Here is a 15948-nt window from a genome sequence, read left to right as displayed (position 1 = left end):
AGTTATCAGATGTGTTTCCTAACTTGCTTGAATATCTATCCATATCGTGTCTACCTGCTTAATAACTTTGAGTATTATTATTATTATTACTTGTCTACAACGCAATTAACTTTGTTCCATGAATATGAACGAGTCAATCACGTTAGTTTTTTTCATTGTACAGATTAAAAATATTTTGCTTATTACAAAGCTCAGCGGGTGGTTAAAATGTTGCGCAGCCTTTGTGTTTCTTCTAGTATGATGTGTATGCATATTCTATGTGCTTTATTACTCATTGGCAAGTTGAACTCATTACCACAGTGAAATCATACTGTGGACAATAGTTGAAGTTAGCATCTCCCGCTGTGTCTAAGTAAGGAACAGCCACACCTGTTCACGTATAAAAAGTTCAAAACGCTGAACAGTTGGCATCCTCCAGTATTTTGAGTCTTGTACTGTATCATGATAAGTACGCCATATCTATATGGCCTATATTTGGAAATCTACTGAATTTGTGTCCTATCTTGTGTAACAGTGGCCAAAGACCTTAATCAGGAAATCAGAAATATCGGAGACACCTAACATTATGAAGCATTAAAAAAAATGGTGCTTCAACTCTTTTCACAGCTTCACAATAACGGAATAGGATTAGGTATTAGATTTCTGGGCTTTCAACATGTATTGCCATATTAACCCGTCACACACGTATGAGGGATAACGTATTAAAAGGATATTAAACATTTTGGTACCAATAATAAATGGTAGCCACTGGCTAGTTGATCAGTAGCCACTGGTTACTATTTGGTACCAAAATATTCACCAGCCCCTTAGACTGACCAACACCAATATCATCCCTCTGTAACGTATGGTTCCCAAGATATGACTCCTTAAATCTCTGGAAATCGGCCATTTTTGGACCAATATCCCGGAAATGATAAGTGACGCGGAAAATTCCATTGATGCTTTATAGAATGAAGGATTCAAAATTTTTAAAAATCGCAAATAACAGACAGACAGACACACATTCATAGAGAAGTCAGTAACGACCTTCTGAAGTTCGTTGATAAGTTAAAAAAAAAATCAATTAAAAATTAGATTCGTGAAACTTCATTACCCGTACGCCAGAAGTGACGATAAATGATTGGAATTATCAGAATCTAAAATTACAACAATTATTACAATATTTAAACTAATCACTTTGTTTGCAAGCTGTTAATTGCTTATTGACAGGTTGATGTACCAATAATCTTGCAAAAAAAAGTAGTCATAAAACACAAAGGGGAGGAAAGAAGTGCGATATGCGTAAACAGAGTTGTAAAGAAAGGAACAGTAAAATCTTGTTTACGCTATGAACAATGTTTAGACTGTAACTAATATGTTTATAAGTCTTTGTTATCACAGAACAAGTTTCTACATTTTTCAACATCACTGATAACAAAGTGTTTATTTCATTCCAAAGCACACAGCTGTAACGTCAAAGGTCTCGAGGAAAGGGAGATTGGATAGGTTGTTTGTCATAAATAAAATATATAAATAGAAAATAATAATAATAATTACTGTATAATAATAATTGTTATTATTCAAATACATTATACAGTAATTGAAAGTCTTGGTCATTATAATTAACACCAATATCTAGCAAACAACAGCCAGTTGATTACAAGATGACATTTCAGGAGAAGGTGCAATCAGCTCTATGGTTTTCTGAATTCAAATAGTCTGTTGCAGTGGCGTATTTACGATTTTGTTTCGGGGCTTTGTTAACTTTAGTCCTGAAAATGTGAAAATTCTGCAAGATATTTCATTTACTTTAAAATGGTAAATAAAATTTTGGGAGGCTTAAGCCTAGATGCCTCCCTTAAATAAGCCACTGGTGTGTTGTAATGCGTAAATTGATTAACTGATTTTGTTTATTTTGCAGATCAAGTACGGGATCGTTTTTTACGTACGCTCCGAGCGTAGAATCCGTAGCAGTTAATGGATGCACAGGCTATTATGCAAAATTACCTCGCACAGATAGTTGCTTGCAGCCCCTTTATCTGACCACAGAATATTACCGAAAAGATCGGACCAGTCTTAACACCAAACATGCTTCATCTCCCCATGCTCCAACTGATGACCAGTCTTCCGGTTATAATTCATGGCAATAATATAATTTTCATGGACGAATGTGTCCATGAACGAGATTAAACCATTTTCATGGACGAGATTAAACCATTTTCGCGAGATGCTTGTCTTGGTGATTTCTGAAGGACTTCGAGTGAACATTTCCTGAACCATTTTCACATTTTACTCCGTCCTTGATGTTGAAGGGCGACCACGTCTTCTATCTGCTACAGAATCTGTGTCCATTAGCTTCAAATAATAATTCATTATGATCTTTGTATCTACCGAGGCACCAGATCCTTTCACACTTCGCTACCATCTCTGTACCATGGACTGCCATACTTCACATCGGGATGCCAGCTGATCCCGTTCTCGTACAGTTAGACGTTGCGGCATTTTTTTTTTCTAGTCAAGCCAACTGTCTTAAGTTGGGCACAACAAAGCGGGTGAGGCTAGATTTACATCAAAGTTGCACCATCCGAGTGTGCCATAATGTCACGTGGTATTATTATAGGGGTCAAAGTGGAAGAAAACGAGTCCTGCGAAGCTTCTAACCCCGTTCGCTCGCTCAGCTATATTTCGTAAAGTAAGTGAACCACTTTTTATGCATTATATATTACGTACAAGCGTAAATAAGTATTATTTTTATCTTATTTTAAGGATAAAAGTGTTATTATAATTTAAAAAAATAAAAAACACTTTCCTTGGAACGGGTTTGAACCCACGCCAAAAGCGATTTTCATTACTAGCTCGTGCTCTAGCATACTTGGTCACGAAGACCGACAGCAGTGTTTTCTTTTGATTTGCGCTATATGTATGCTACGTGGCAAGAAACGGATAACTTCAACCAATCAGAACCGTGTATTTAGCTCCTATGGCCAAAGTCGAGCGTGATTAAAATATATGTGACGTTGCGCCATGGTTCGCCACTGATACTTGCAGCGACATAAATGAGATATCATGTAATAAATCCTATCATTATTAGGAACAAAATGCATTTTGTTTTGTAAAAATTGGTTAGGTATTTTTTAAAAAAATAAACAACTTTCATAATGGACTTAGTTCCCTCCCACCGTGCACAGTAATATTGTTCCTTTTCTCTTATTGCTCTTGTTATTTCCTTATTGGTTTTCCATTCCTCCCAGCAATTTTCTACATTCTTCTCAACACTCATATTTCAAAAGCCTCAAGTCTTTTTTGTCTCTTCTGTGAACTTCATAGAGTACAGTATCCCATAAAAAAGATTTCATGAACGTTTTTTTTTAAACTTTTTATTCAAAAAGCCACAATATATTACATACAGATTCTTATTCCTCGTAAATACTTTTCGTATTTGTTCTATCTGTAGTTCCATTTTACGTTTGTACTTCATATTTTTATTATTTCTCTCCTTCTTGCTTATTTGATACACACTGCTTCGTTCCAATCACCATTACTTTTGTCTTTCTAACGTTTGTTTTCATTCCATATTCTTCGCAGACTCTTCTTAAATCTTCTGACATCTTAGTGATTTTTCGTTCAGATTCCGCAACAAATGGCACAGTCTTCAAACTGTGTACACCTGTAGTTCAACCTAAGAGGACCAATTGTGTTCCGTGGACCACACTTTGAGAAACGTTTCCTTAGGCAAAACACATTGAGCAACAAGTGGTACAGTCTTCAAACCGTGTACACCTAATGTTCAATCTAAGAGGACCACAAGGTCATATCGGAAAGACCAATTGTATTTCGCGCAGACCTCAGTTTGAGACACGTTTGCTTAGGCAAATACACATTGAGCAACAAATGGCACAGTCTTCAAACCGTGTACATGTAATGTTGAATATAAGAGGACCACAAGGTCATATCTGAAGAACCAATTATTTTCCCTGCCGACCACAGTTTGAGACACATTTCCTTAGGCCAAACAGATTGAGTTTTAAAATGTACAGCAACTCAAGCTAATAGAAGACGGAATCAACCGGTTACTAATAGAGATAATAAGATGAACCAACGCTTTGACGTGACTAGACCAACCATGGAAAGAAATGATTACATTATTTTTTTGTGGAATTATTTTGGTAGTTAAATTAATACACTTTTTTATATTATCTGACATGTACACTTGATTAGAGATTGAAGCGGATAAGGAATATGGAACATGAGCACAACAGTATGGTAAGAAGTAAAACTTATGTAGTGAAATTAAATTTAGTCTGAACACTTCCCTTGTAAAATGTCTTCAGTTTAACAACAGCTTTATTATGTTTTTTGTTTTGTTTGAATGTTTATATTTTTATTTAAATCCTGGTATCCTTCATAAGTGGCGCCCCTCAGCGACCTTTCAAATTGCCATCATGGTGGGCTAGTGTGATTATCATATATCAAGGAGTATCTGATTTAATTATGTATATGATGTACGTCTGAGGGGCAGTAGCAAGCTCATGCGCGAAGAGCTTCCTAACACCTGACATTTTATGAAGCAATAACATCCGCTCATACATCTTCAACCCTTAATTCCTCCTCCCCTCCCCCCTTAAAAATTTTTCTTGGTTTTCTATTGCTTAAGGGCCGTATTTAAGTTATTTTCAGAAATTAACTTAAGTTTTCTTTTTCCTTTTTTGTTTTATACCAAGTGGCGTAGATTAGTGGGTAGTTTTCTTGCTTCGAAATCGAGAGACATCGAATCCGAGCATCCTGTCTAATATTCTAAAGATTTTTCGGCCCTTTTTCTTTCATTTTTTGTTTGTTTGCTTAGTTCTGCCAACAACATGTCTGGATGACATCTTTAAAAAATGTTTGTTTAGTTATACCAGGCAATACTGGGTGACATTTATATATTGTTTGTTTAGTTCTACCAGGCACATCCTGGATGACATATTTAAAAATTTGTTTGTTTAGTTCTACCAGGCATATACCTGGATGACTTCTTAAAAAATTGTTTGTTTAGTTCTACCAGGCAATCCTGGATGACATCTTTAAAAATTGTTCGTTTAGTTCTACCAGACAATCCTGGATGACATATTTAAATATTGTTTGTTTGGTTCTACCAGGCACATGACTGTTTGACATATTATAAAAAAATGTTTAGTTCTACCAGGCAATCCTGAATGACATATTTAAGTATTGTTTGTTTAGTTCTACCAGGCACATCCTGGATGACATATTTACAAAAAATGTTTAGTTCTACCAGGCAGTCTTGGATGACATCTTTAAAAAATGTTTGTTTAGTTCTACCAGGCACATCCTAGATGACATCTTTAAAAAATGTTTGTTTAGTTCTACCAGGCACATCCTGGATGACATATTTAAAAATTGTTTAGTTCTACCAGGCAATCCTGAATGACATCTTTAATAATTGTTTGTTTAGTTCTACCAGGCACATCCTGGAAGACATCTATAAAAATTGTTTGTTTGGTTCTACCAGGCACATGCCTGGATGACATCTTTAAAAATAGATTTTGTTCAACTTACTTGGCCTCCCAGACTATATCCTGACGTATGTTAAATATATAAACAAATCACACAAACAAAATGCAATTTAAATTTCTGAGAAAGAGAAGTTATTGAAGATTTTTTTTTTCAATTATTAACACTGAAGTCTGACATTCCCCTATACCCTGACAGGGTCTCTCTACCCTTGGCAGAACTTATGATTTTAATAGACATAGCATATGTATATATGTACAGGGTATTGCATGAAATAGTTTATATAGGAACGTGAATGTTATTTTATAGGTAAACTGACTTTTGTGCCGCCCTCCTGTGTGTATATAATTATTTGTTTAGATTGCAATATAAACACAAACCTTAATTATTTAGTTGTTGTTAGAGTTGCTCAGAAGACAAGGCTACTGTAGAAATAGTTATAATCAGTGAAAATTGAACACATGTATTCCGTTATATCATATGAAGAAATACAGGGTGTATCAAAAAAGACTGTACAACTTTGAAAAAACATATCGATTTATTTATTTAGCTTACAGACATGGTTTTGGTGTCGTTTTATAGCAAAACACATCTTTTCTTTTCTTTTCTATTCTTTTTTTTTAACCGTATACATAAAGAGGTCCAATGTGGCTTCCATTGGTGATGCAGCATACATCCCATCTGAAGTCAATTTCTTGCCAAACCCCTTAAGAGTCTTCATCCCGGCGAAATTAAAATACCGCTAATTTTACAGAAATTATGTGATATCTTCAAATAGATAAAAGATAATTGAAATATGGAACAAGACGCCCTAGACTATATTATTTTGCGTGAGGTACCGTTATCACAAGTCACCTAGCGGCTTTCCGTTTTCAAATGTTTAGAAACGCGAAAATAAATGCCGATTTTCAAAATGGTTCGAAATCGAAAGCAGATAAGTGAGTCGTGATAACGGTTTCTCATGTAAAATAATATTGTCAAGTGCGCTCTTGCTCCACGTTTCGATTATCTTTTATCTATTTGAAGATATCACATAATTACTGTAAAATTAGCGGTATTTTAATTTCGCCGGGATGAAGGCTATTAAGAGGAAATTCTATCAATGTTTTTTAATTTATGCACCATTTGTAATTTGTATGATTTGACTTGCAACCGTTTTCTCAACACACATTAAATTGTCATATGTGAGACGCCTAGGTGTCGAGAAGCACTCTGGGTTGATATTGTAGGACTGTTCACAAAGCTCTGTTTGTCTCACTTGCTCTTACAACGTCTTCAGACGTACGGGGACGACCTGAAGATTTGTTGTGTCTTACCGAACATCCAGTTTCAATAAAACACTTGTGCTACTGATAAATAGTAGACCTACTAGGGAAGATCTTTACCATGCTTTGTACGAAAATTACGTTGCACAGTTGTTTGGCCTAAGGAAATGTTTCTCAAACTGTGGTCCGCAGGGAAAATAATTGGTTCTTCAGATATGACCTTGTGGTCCTCTTAGATTGAACATTAGGTGTACACGGTTTGAAGACTGTGTCATTTGTTGCTCAATGTGTATTTGCCTAAGGAAACGTTTCTCCAACTGTGGCCCGCGGAACACAATTCTTCAAATCAAAACACACAGCTAGCACACTCGGGTCCAGTAAAGGCAGTCATCTTTGCCGAACTGCCGCTAGATCTTGCAGTGGCTGTTTCTGTGTTCTACTGTACTACGTGAGTCAAAACTTGATGTATTTTGCTACAAAATGACACCAAAACCTGTCTGTAAGCATACGCGTCTCTGGCGGGGGGACGAGGGGAACGCGTCCCTCAAAATTTTAAAGTTCAAAATAATCAATATTTTATTCTAATTTAATTTATTTACTAACGACAGAATATCATATAAATAATAATAATTATATTTATTTGGAATATAATATTCAAGGTGTGAAACGATTGTAATCAAGTTCTTGAGATATCTTAGGGGGCCCGTGAAGGTAAGCAGAAAGGTAACAAATGGAATCGAAGATAATAAACAGATTATGCTAGGTAGTACCATTTAAATCCCTTTCTTTGATGTCCCCCCAAATTTTACATATCAGAGACGCCTGTGTCTGTAAGATAAATCAATAGTTCAATATGAGTTTTCATTTTTGATCCACCCTGTATTTTCCTTCTCTGTTATCTGGAGCATTTCTAAGAAACTACACGAAATATAGAGAGTATTATCTTTCTGGTGCCACTACATGTTATAAAATTATAATGCATTTTTCAATAGAGTCTCATCTTCCATATACGAAATTCTTTTTGCAAAATAACGGTTCATGTAAATAAACCATACGGTGAATATTTACCTGCACAACATAACAATGAAATACAATAGCTATATTTAGAGATAATCACACTGTTTTTAACGTGTTTTCTGCCTTTCAAAAACACAGTGACGCGGTACACATTTTTTCTCCTGTAATTCCATAGTATCTCTGCCGCGCCTATAAAAAAAAAGGAGGATGGTTCTTATCCGTCAATCCGAGTGTTTATACAAATCGTATGGAGATAATGGAACAAGTTTCCGATGATACCTGTATTCAAATGTGATAGTGTGCGCGAGAGAAGTCGTGTGGCAATTTGAGAAACCCTACCCTACTTTTTTTTTTTGCCTTCTAAAAACCGGCCGTCGCTTTTACCCTTTCATTGTGGAGAGGTTACCGAGGTGGTTTTTCCTATGATAAATGTACGGCATTTATGATACATACACGCACGCTCATACAATTGATTTTTTCTTCTTCTTCACTGCGAAGAACACTTGCCATAGCCGACTCCTACACTGCAGTAATCACCAACAGATCCATCCGGTTTTCAGACCATAGATCCGTCTTCAAGCAGTGTTGCCAAATATATCACCCTGTAAACGAAAAGAAAGAAAAAAAATTATAGGGGTTAATTTATACATATTCCACCTTTGGTTATACAGTAAAACCTCATTAATCCGGACTAACTGAAATAACCTAAAACTCTATTTATAGCAACAAAATACGTTTATTATGGTGCATTTAAAGGCCATAGGCCTAAACATGTATACTATTAGAGCCTTTCTATTTCAAGTGTGGCCTCGGAAAATGTGTGAAACATACTTCAGAACCACCTCCGACGCCCTCTTACGGAAGAAACCTTTTCTTTGCTTTGGGGAAAGAAGTGAACGACCTCAGCTGTGTTGCCAATTTGTCTTTCAATAGTTTGCTTTTGGCAAGTGAAAATCGTAGGTTACTTAGAATGGCTAACAAGATAGTGCACAGCGAAGTCCATTGTTTCGATGTGGCAACCCTGTTCGTATCCAACTAGTGAAGGACCTCGACCACAGCAACAGCAGCGCCAGCAGGGGAACACTTGAAATAGAAAGACTCTATTGTATTTTAATAGAGTGTCAACTGTAATTATAATTATACATGTACTGCCGACAATAGGCAATACAAGTACAGTATTCTTAACCATTACGGATCAATGTGACGAATGCGATTGCTGACTTTTACAATATTTAAAACCTTGCAGTCTGCCTTTCTTTGCCAATCCGTTTTACCGGGATCCAGATTAACGGTGTTTTACTGAATATACAGAATGAAGTTTAAATAATTTGAATTGAATGAAACCGAGGAAGCAACCTTGGTTTATTTACCTAAATCTCGTATTACACAAAAGAAGACAAGAATATCTGTTCATAATTTCATGGATTCACTATATATATATATATATATATATATATATATATATATATATATATATATATATATATATATATATATATATATATATATACAGTATGAAGGAGCTACAGTACGTTTCTAATAAACGCTCTTCACTGCGCTTATCTTTCAATGTTGATACAACTAATCATTGACAAACAAACTGCCAATGTCACACTATTAAATTACAGCGTTATATAAAATTTATCAATATTTCGTTTTATTTTTACTATTTAAATTTTAGTGCAGGACACTCTGCTCTGATTGTAAAAATTCTACTACTAGACCACTCTGCTTCCCAAAATCAGTTAATAAAGTATGGGATCAAATGTTAGGATTAGGATTAGGATTTTAGATTTCTGGGCTTTTGGCATCTATGGCCATTTAGACCGTCACGTTTTGAGGGATGATGTCCCTCGACGAGCACACAATCCGGGGAAAGGGAAGGAAGAGAGGACGGTGGAAGGAAGGAAGCGGTCTGGGACCTATTAGTTAGGTACCGCCCCGGCATTTGCCTGGTGTGAATGAGGAAAACCCAGGAAAACCTCATTCAGGGTGGCTGGCCTGAAAAAGAGTTTTACACTTTTTCGACCGAGTGTCCCCACCGGGAAGGGATCAGATGTTATTGATACAAATTTTCCTAATGTATAACTAATGAGACGAGAAAAAAGTGATTTTTTTTTTTTGACTAGACGGAGATCTTCCAATAGAAAGAGATACACTTGTCAAGATGAGATCACTTTCATGATCCCTTTTCGAGACATAATAATCCTAATTATTGTCTCGTCGGAAACACTGGGCGTAACCCCCAAATCAAGAGTCCCTCAGCTAAATGAAAGTTTTTCATATTCTTATGTGAAGAGTTTTCTCCTGGCTATATGGTTAGCTCACGAGTCTTCAGAGCAGAGGATTCGAATTCGAATCCCTGGTAAAAGCTCATGTGGTTCGGATCCTATGCTATGCTGTACCAGTAGTTCCTCGTCTTATATGGACTTGGTTTAACACGTTAGCTACCAAGGGTGAATGTTGTTTTTCACCGCTAGAATGCCAAACGTACTTACTTACAGTATTCTTGTTTTGTTCATATATATATATATATATATATATATATATATATATATATATTTAACATAATGTTGAAACGTAACCTAAGACAAGGTATTGAATCCGCGCCCATCAAAGTTGGGGGTCCGATCGGACGCACGTTTGTGTGTGTGTGTGTGTGTGTGTGTGTGTGTTTCTTATGGGTAAGGGAGTAAATTACACCTGAAGTGGCAACTCTGTTTGATAGTCAATTGTTCAGTATTACAAATGAAAGCAAGCTTTGTAAGAGAAGAATGGATGAATTTCTCTTGCTTTTAATGCTAATAAGTAATTACTTTGTGCACTGAAAAACAAAACTAATTGCAGAGAATTTGATCTCATTAGTAATAATACTGTACTATAGTGATCTAGACATTTCTGAAAATTCAGCAAATGACGGGCACTTCACAAGACTGGCATCTTGTCAAAATAAATTAGAATAAATAATGAATCACTTGTTAAACTCTTAACGTGTCATTCCAAAAGCAACATGTAGGTCCAATCGGCCGTACAAAAAGCAGCAAATACTTATTAAGTGATATTCAGTGCCACTAACAGTTTTTAACCAGCAACATCTAACAACAAAACCTACAATGTAAAGCTCTTCTATACTGTGTGTGATAGAAACGCTACGCTTCATTAAGAGGCTTCATCCCGGCGAAATTAAAATACCGTTAATTTTACAGTAATTATGTGATATCTTCAAATAGATAAAAGATAATCGAAATATGGAACAAGAGCGCCCTAGACAATATCATTTATCATGAGATACTGTTATCACGACTCACTTATCTGCTTTCGATTTCGAGCCATTTTGAAAATTGAGATTTATTTTCGCGTTTCTAAACGGCTGAAAACGGAAAGCCACTAGGTGACTTGTGATAACGGTACCTCATGCAAAATAACATTGTCTAGGGCGCTCTTGTTCCAAATTTCAGTTACCTTTTATCTATTTGAAGATATCACATAATTACTGTAAAATTAGCGGTATTTTAAATTCGCCGGGATGAGGCTTCTTAACAGTAGAGGCAGATCTTTACAATACAATTACTATAACGACAACTAGGCAAATTAGAAATTGTGCGTTCGACCGGACCTACGAGGACATTTTCTTAGATCACTCGCGTGGGTCTGATCGGACCCAAATGGCAGCTAACTTGTTAAACTTCTACCTAACCTTTCAATGTCCGTGTAAAAAAAGTAGTAATATGATGTCAGAGTACCTTTGCTGGATTTTTTTTTCACGGAGTGGCCGTTTATTTGCTAAATCTTCTTCCCCCTCTCCTTCAGACGGACGGACTGATACCTTATGAGGTGTTATCGCGTTAACAAAGGCACTTAAAATAGGGTACCAGTTTCCTTTATAATTCTTCTAACAAGACAGAAAAAAGATAAAGAGAAAGGAAATAAATAGCAACAATTGAAAACTAGTTAAAAACGACAAAATTTAGCTTGTAATAGCAATATAGCAACTTCACATATAAAGGTTGTTAAAACAAAAAATAAAAAAAAAAAAAAAATAAATAAAATAAAAGATAAATTGCAAAGGGCAGGAAGTACTTCTTTTCCCTATTACAAGCACATTAATTAAGAACGCTTCCAGACAACCCTGGCAAATAAAAAAAAAAAAAAAACAAACAAACAAAAAAAGAAAGAAAAAAGAAGAAAACCAGTAAGTTCAAGTATGTAACATGGTTACACATTCAGTACATATACAGGGTCTACATACCGTACAAGCCCAGTGAGTTTGTTTGTGTGTGTATTTTATTTAATTTACATTCAATTAATAGCTTTAAAATTCCCAGCTTCTGATGAAGTAAATCAATTAACAAAAAAAGAATAAAAACTATAAGAATCAAGTTTTTGTTTTCTAAGAAGACATAGAACTCCAATTATTTAATTGCAAGGCAGTTTAAAAGTATGTTCATTTCATGTCTTTGTAATGTTAAGTTTCTCAATATTTTTTTAAGACACTTAATTTCTTAAAGATAAAAACGTCTTCCGTTCGGCGGGATCTTGGATCTTGAAGGCACAAGATAGGTTGCAGAGGCAGTGGATGTGGGGGGACGATGACGCAATGTGCGTCATTGAAATTAGGGGAATGACATTTTAACAAATTTTCATTTTAAAAATTCGTACAAATACAAGGATTGGATGATACGGTGGCTGCCTGCCAGCTCTTGTATGACAGAGCTCTACAGTGAGATTAAAGAACTCTCCCTTCCCCCACCAAAACTATATAGAAATCGGCGCCGATGGTTCTAGTTAAACTATGTAAGGTTTAGAAATTTTTAGCCAGAGTTGGTAAACAGGTTTGGAACTAGGATTAGAAATATTCTCTATACAAGGATTGAGTAATTACGAATTCGTTAAACACCATACTTATTAATGTTCCTCCTATACTACACTGTGCATGAGGCTCTTCGCTCTTCTATTGCTGTGTATCTCAATTTCTTTTCAAGTGCGGACCTCTTTTACCAGTCAGAATGTTCTACAGACTGCCGAAAAAACTCTTGTCTCTATATATTAAAATAATGTTTTGACACAATTTCTTAAATTAGAGAGTTTGGTTTACCAAAAACTTTATTTTACTCTGTCTGTCGGTCGGACAAACACAAAATCTCAAGATCTACTTATTGAACCACCATCAATTTTGGCCACTAGAGGGCCGAAAGTTACGAGTCGAACTCTGTTGATTCTAATACAATAATTAAAAATCGGTTCCTCATTGTTCCTTTCAGAGCGGGTTTGTAAAGACGCCCGAGAGATATGCAACCCATTTACTTTGCTGTTTTGTGGGCTGTATAGTTGGCAGGATATGGATAATCTAATTCAGTTAGTTTTATGAAAGGACAAAACGTAGTAAAATTTTCACTAAAGGAGAGAATTACAGAATTTTTGAACAAATGATCATGGGAGAAGCATTGAATTCCTTTGCAACAATTAAAAGTTTACAATAAAATGCATAGACCAAAATGGATAGTTTTTTTTTTTTTTTTTTTTTTTTAACCTTGACATTCATTGATTACCTAAGCTTTCATTGTTCCCGGCGGGAGCTCATATTGTTCGGATTCCACGTTAGTCACTAGGTCCACGTCTCGCATATAGCCTCGCTGCTCAAAAGGGACGTTAAACTCAAAACCAACTCAACTCAAGCTTTCATTGTTTTAAAACAAACGATAATGGCCGAGGCATCGAATTCCTCGACAATAATTAAAAAGCTTTTAACAATGAAAAGGTGAAAATGTCTGAAAAATTTTACCATGTACTCCATACATTACTTTACGCTGTACTAAATGCCAGACTTTCAGAGTCCTAGAACAAACGATAACGGGAAAGGTATTGAATTCCTCTGCAATAATTAATTGAACTCAACAATGAACGAGTCAACATTTCAAAAATCTGTACGGGACAATTGTTGCGTACAGTCAAGTCAGTATCTTCAAATAGACTGAAGAACATAATTTAATATTCATAGAAGGTATTTGTCATTTCTTTTACATATTAATTTACATTGAAAATGTAGGGCGAAAGCAACGACACCTGTTACCCTAAAAACAAACTTTTTGTGGCTTTGCATCGCCCTTAAGGAGTTTGGTTTACCAAATATTTCTTGCCATGGCAGCATTAATTTGTACTCTTCCTACTTTCATGAATTATTGAAGGTGAAGGAAAATGCAAAAAATCAAAATTTCCCGTTGAGTACATGGTGTTAGAGTGAACCTTTGTGACACTCCTAATTGTTTTGTTTTGGAATTTGTAGAACAAAATACGTACGTAGTTTTTTTTTATGTAAACATAATTGAAGTCCACAAAGAATATATCTATAAAAGTAACTATATTTGTGACTTCATAGGCTACCTCTTCAATCACCCGTCCGATCTCAATCGAATTTTCAACATAGATGAGGTTCGGGTTTGGGATGGTTTTTATTATTTCACTTTGACTGTGCAACTTAGGGAAGGGGGAGATATTAAAAATGATCGAAAATGACCGATATTAGTGTCGAATCCATAGTTTTCGGGGTCGCTCAGATGAACAGTGACATTTCCGATGCCGTTTAAATACAAATTCATTCCCACAACTTGGGGGAGGGGGAAATATATATATAAATGATCGAAAATGACCGATATCAGAGACCGCTTCATTAACAGTAAACGGAACATATTACCAATTTTTCTTATTTGAATCCAGCGAAATGGGTAATTGACCTAGCATTTTATAATAATAAATCTATACGTATAAGCTATTACAGTTTGCATAATATTTACCTTATTAAATTGCAAAATTTGATTTGTATACAAGTAATTTATATTCCCAGTTACATGAAATGTGTTATACACAATTCACTTGAATTCTGCTACTTTATATCTTTTTTCTTAACTGAGACCTCGCGAGCCAGAGTTTGAGAAACACTATCCTAAAGTGTCAAGAAGCCAGATTCTTGAAAAATGTTTTTTTACGTTAATGGTAACAAAACACCTATCGGTACTGGTTTATTTTAATTGATTTAAAAAAAAAAACCTAGTGATTTTCTTTACAAACCACGCTTTTTGTTATGTTTTTGTTCGGGGTAGTTGCTCCTTCACCCTCCACATTTGAACCCCCCCCCCCCCAACACACACACACCGTTAGATGAAGACATGTTATGTAGGATGTCTGCATTGATAAATTGTTTGCAGGTAAAACCATCTCAGTCGACAACACTGAACCTTTATCTCTCTTTCTCTCTTTCTCTCTGTTCTCTCTCCCTACAGGGCTCATGATCATAGCTCTACCCTCCCCCTTCTAAACGTTTCGTACTAGTGGCCTTCAAACAAAACTACCACCTTCCCCTGGTGATCTCGGGGTGAGGGAACCTTTTGAAACGATTATATAATGGACCTTTTGAAGAGCCACTATCTCGACTGCTGCCACCTACTGGACGCTTTCGTTCCGATCCTTGAAAAAGGCTGATCGGTCCTTGTCTGTCTAGAGTAGAAGGACCTCCATAACCACTTGGGTTGTTATGCTTTTCAGGGTGGGAAATTGTGCAATTATTATCATTTTTATGAGGTTCAACTTCCTCTGCACGAAAGAGAAAAAAGTTCATTTACATTAACTTAGTGAGATAATTATTATTTTCTTTCAAATTAATATTAATGTGGAAACGCTCCCAAACAAGTAAAATATAGTAATAAAAAGTGCTGATGTTATGCTTATATTCAGCTAGACTATACTGTACGTTCCGTTTTGACCGGGATCAGGCCCAGATTAAAGGCTTTTGTCCTGGTGTCTCGTTGTTTACATTATGTTCCAGTTTTAGATCATGATCTTTCCATGTTCTTTCTTGTTTGCCCTATTTTCATTACAATATTCTAAAGTTTTATTTTTGGTTTTGCATTCCTTTACATTAACAGTTACCATGTGCGCATCCAGAAATTTTTCTTGGGAGGGGTCCAAACTTTGGGGGAAGGGGTCCAACACTATAAGACACTATGTTTACGTATTCTATACTAGTACTTTTCTACACCTGAAAAGACGATAAGGAACTGTTAAGTGCTGCCATCTATATTCTTAGAAGAAAAATATAGAACTAGATTGTTTTTATAAGGAACACTCCTCGCTCCCCCTCGTAATAAGTATTTCTGACGCCTGGGTGCACTTTCCATGC

The 15948-nt window shown here is 35.7% G+C and overlaps 1 protein-coding gene and 1 long non-coding RNA gene across 4 annotated transcripts in view; one reads left to right on the top strand and one right to left on the bottom strand.

Annotated features, from left to right (window-relative positions):
• LOC145678863 (homeotic protein ultrabithorax-like) overlaps nucleotides 1-15948 on the top strand; it is a 755760-nt gene that overhangs the window by 29261 nt on the left and 710551 nt on the right. The window lies entirely within an intron of this gene.
• LOC145678870 (uncharacterized) overlaps nucleotides 1063-15948 on the bottom strand; it is a 197924-nt gene continuing 183038 nt past the window's right edge. Inside the window, exon 5 of one of the 2 annotated variants that reach the window (XR_014130466.1) lies at nucleotides 1063-8377. This is a non-coding gene — a long non-coding RNA (uncharacterized LOC145678870). The remainder of the gene's footprint in view (nucleotides 8378-15948) is intronic. The other variant, XR_014130465.1, reaches the window with a different exon arrangement.

Source organism: Thermobia domestica, chromosome 2 (assembly GCF_964235325.1).
Source record: "Thermobia domestica chromosome 2, izTheDome1.hap1.1, whole genome shotgun sequence".
Classification (NCBI taxonomy): domain Eukaryota; kingdom Metazoa; phylum Arthropoda; class Insecta; order Zygentoma; family Lepismatidae; genus Thermobia; species Thermobia domestica.
The sequence above is the reverse complement of the archived record's forward strand: the minus strand, read 5'-3'. Positions and strand labels throughout refer to the sequence as shown.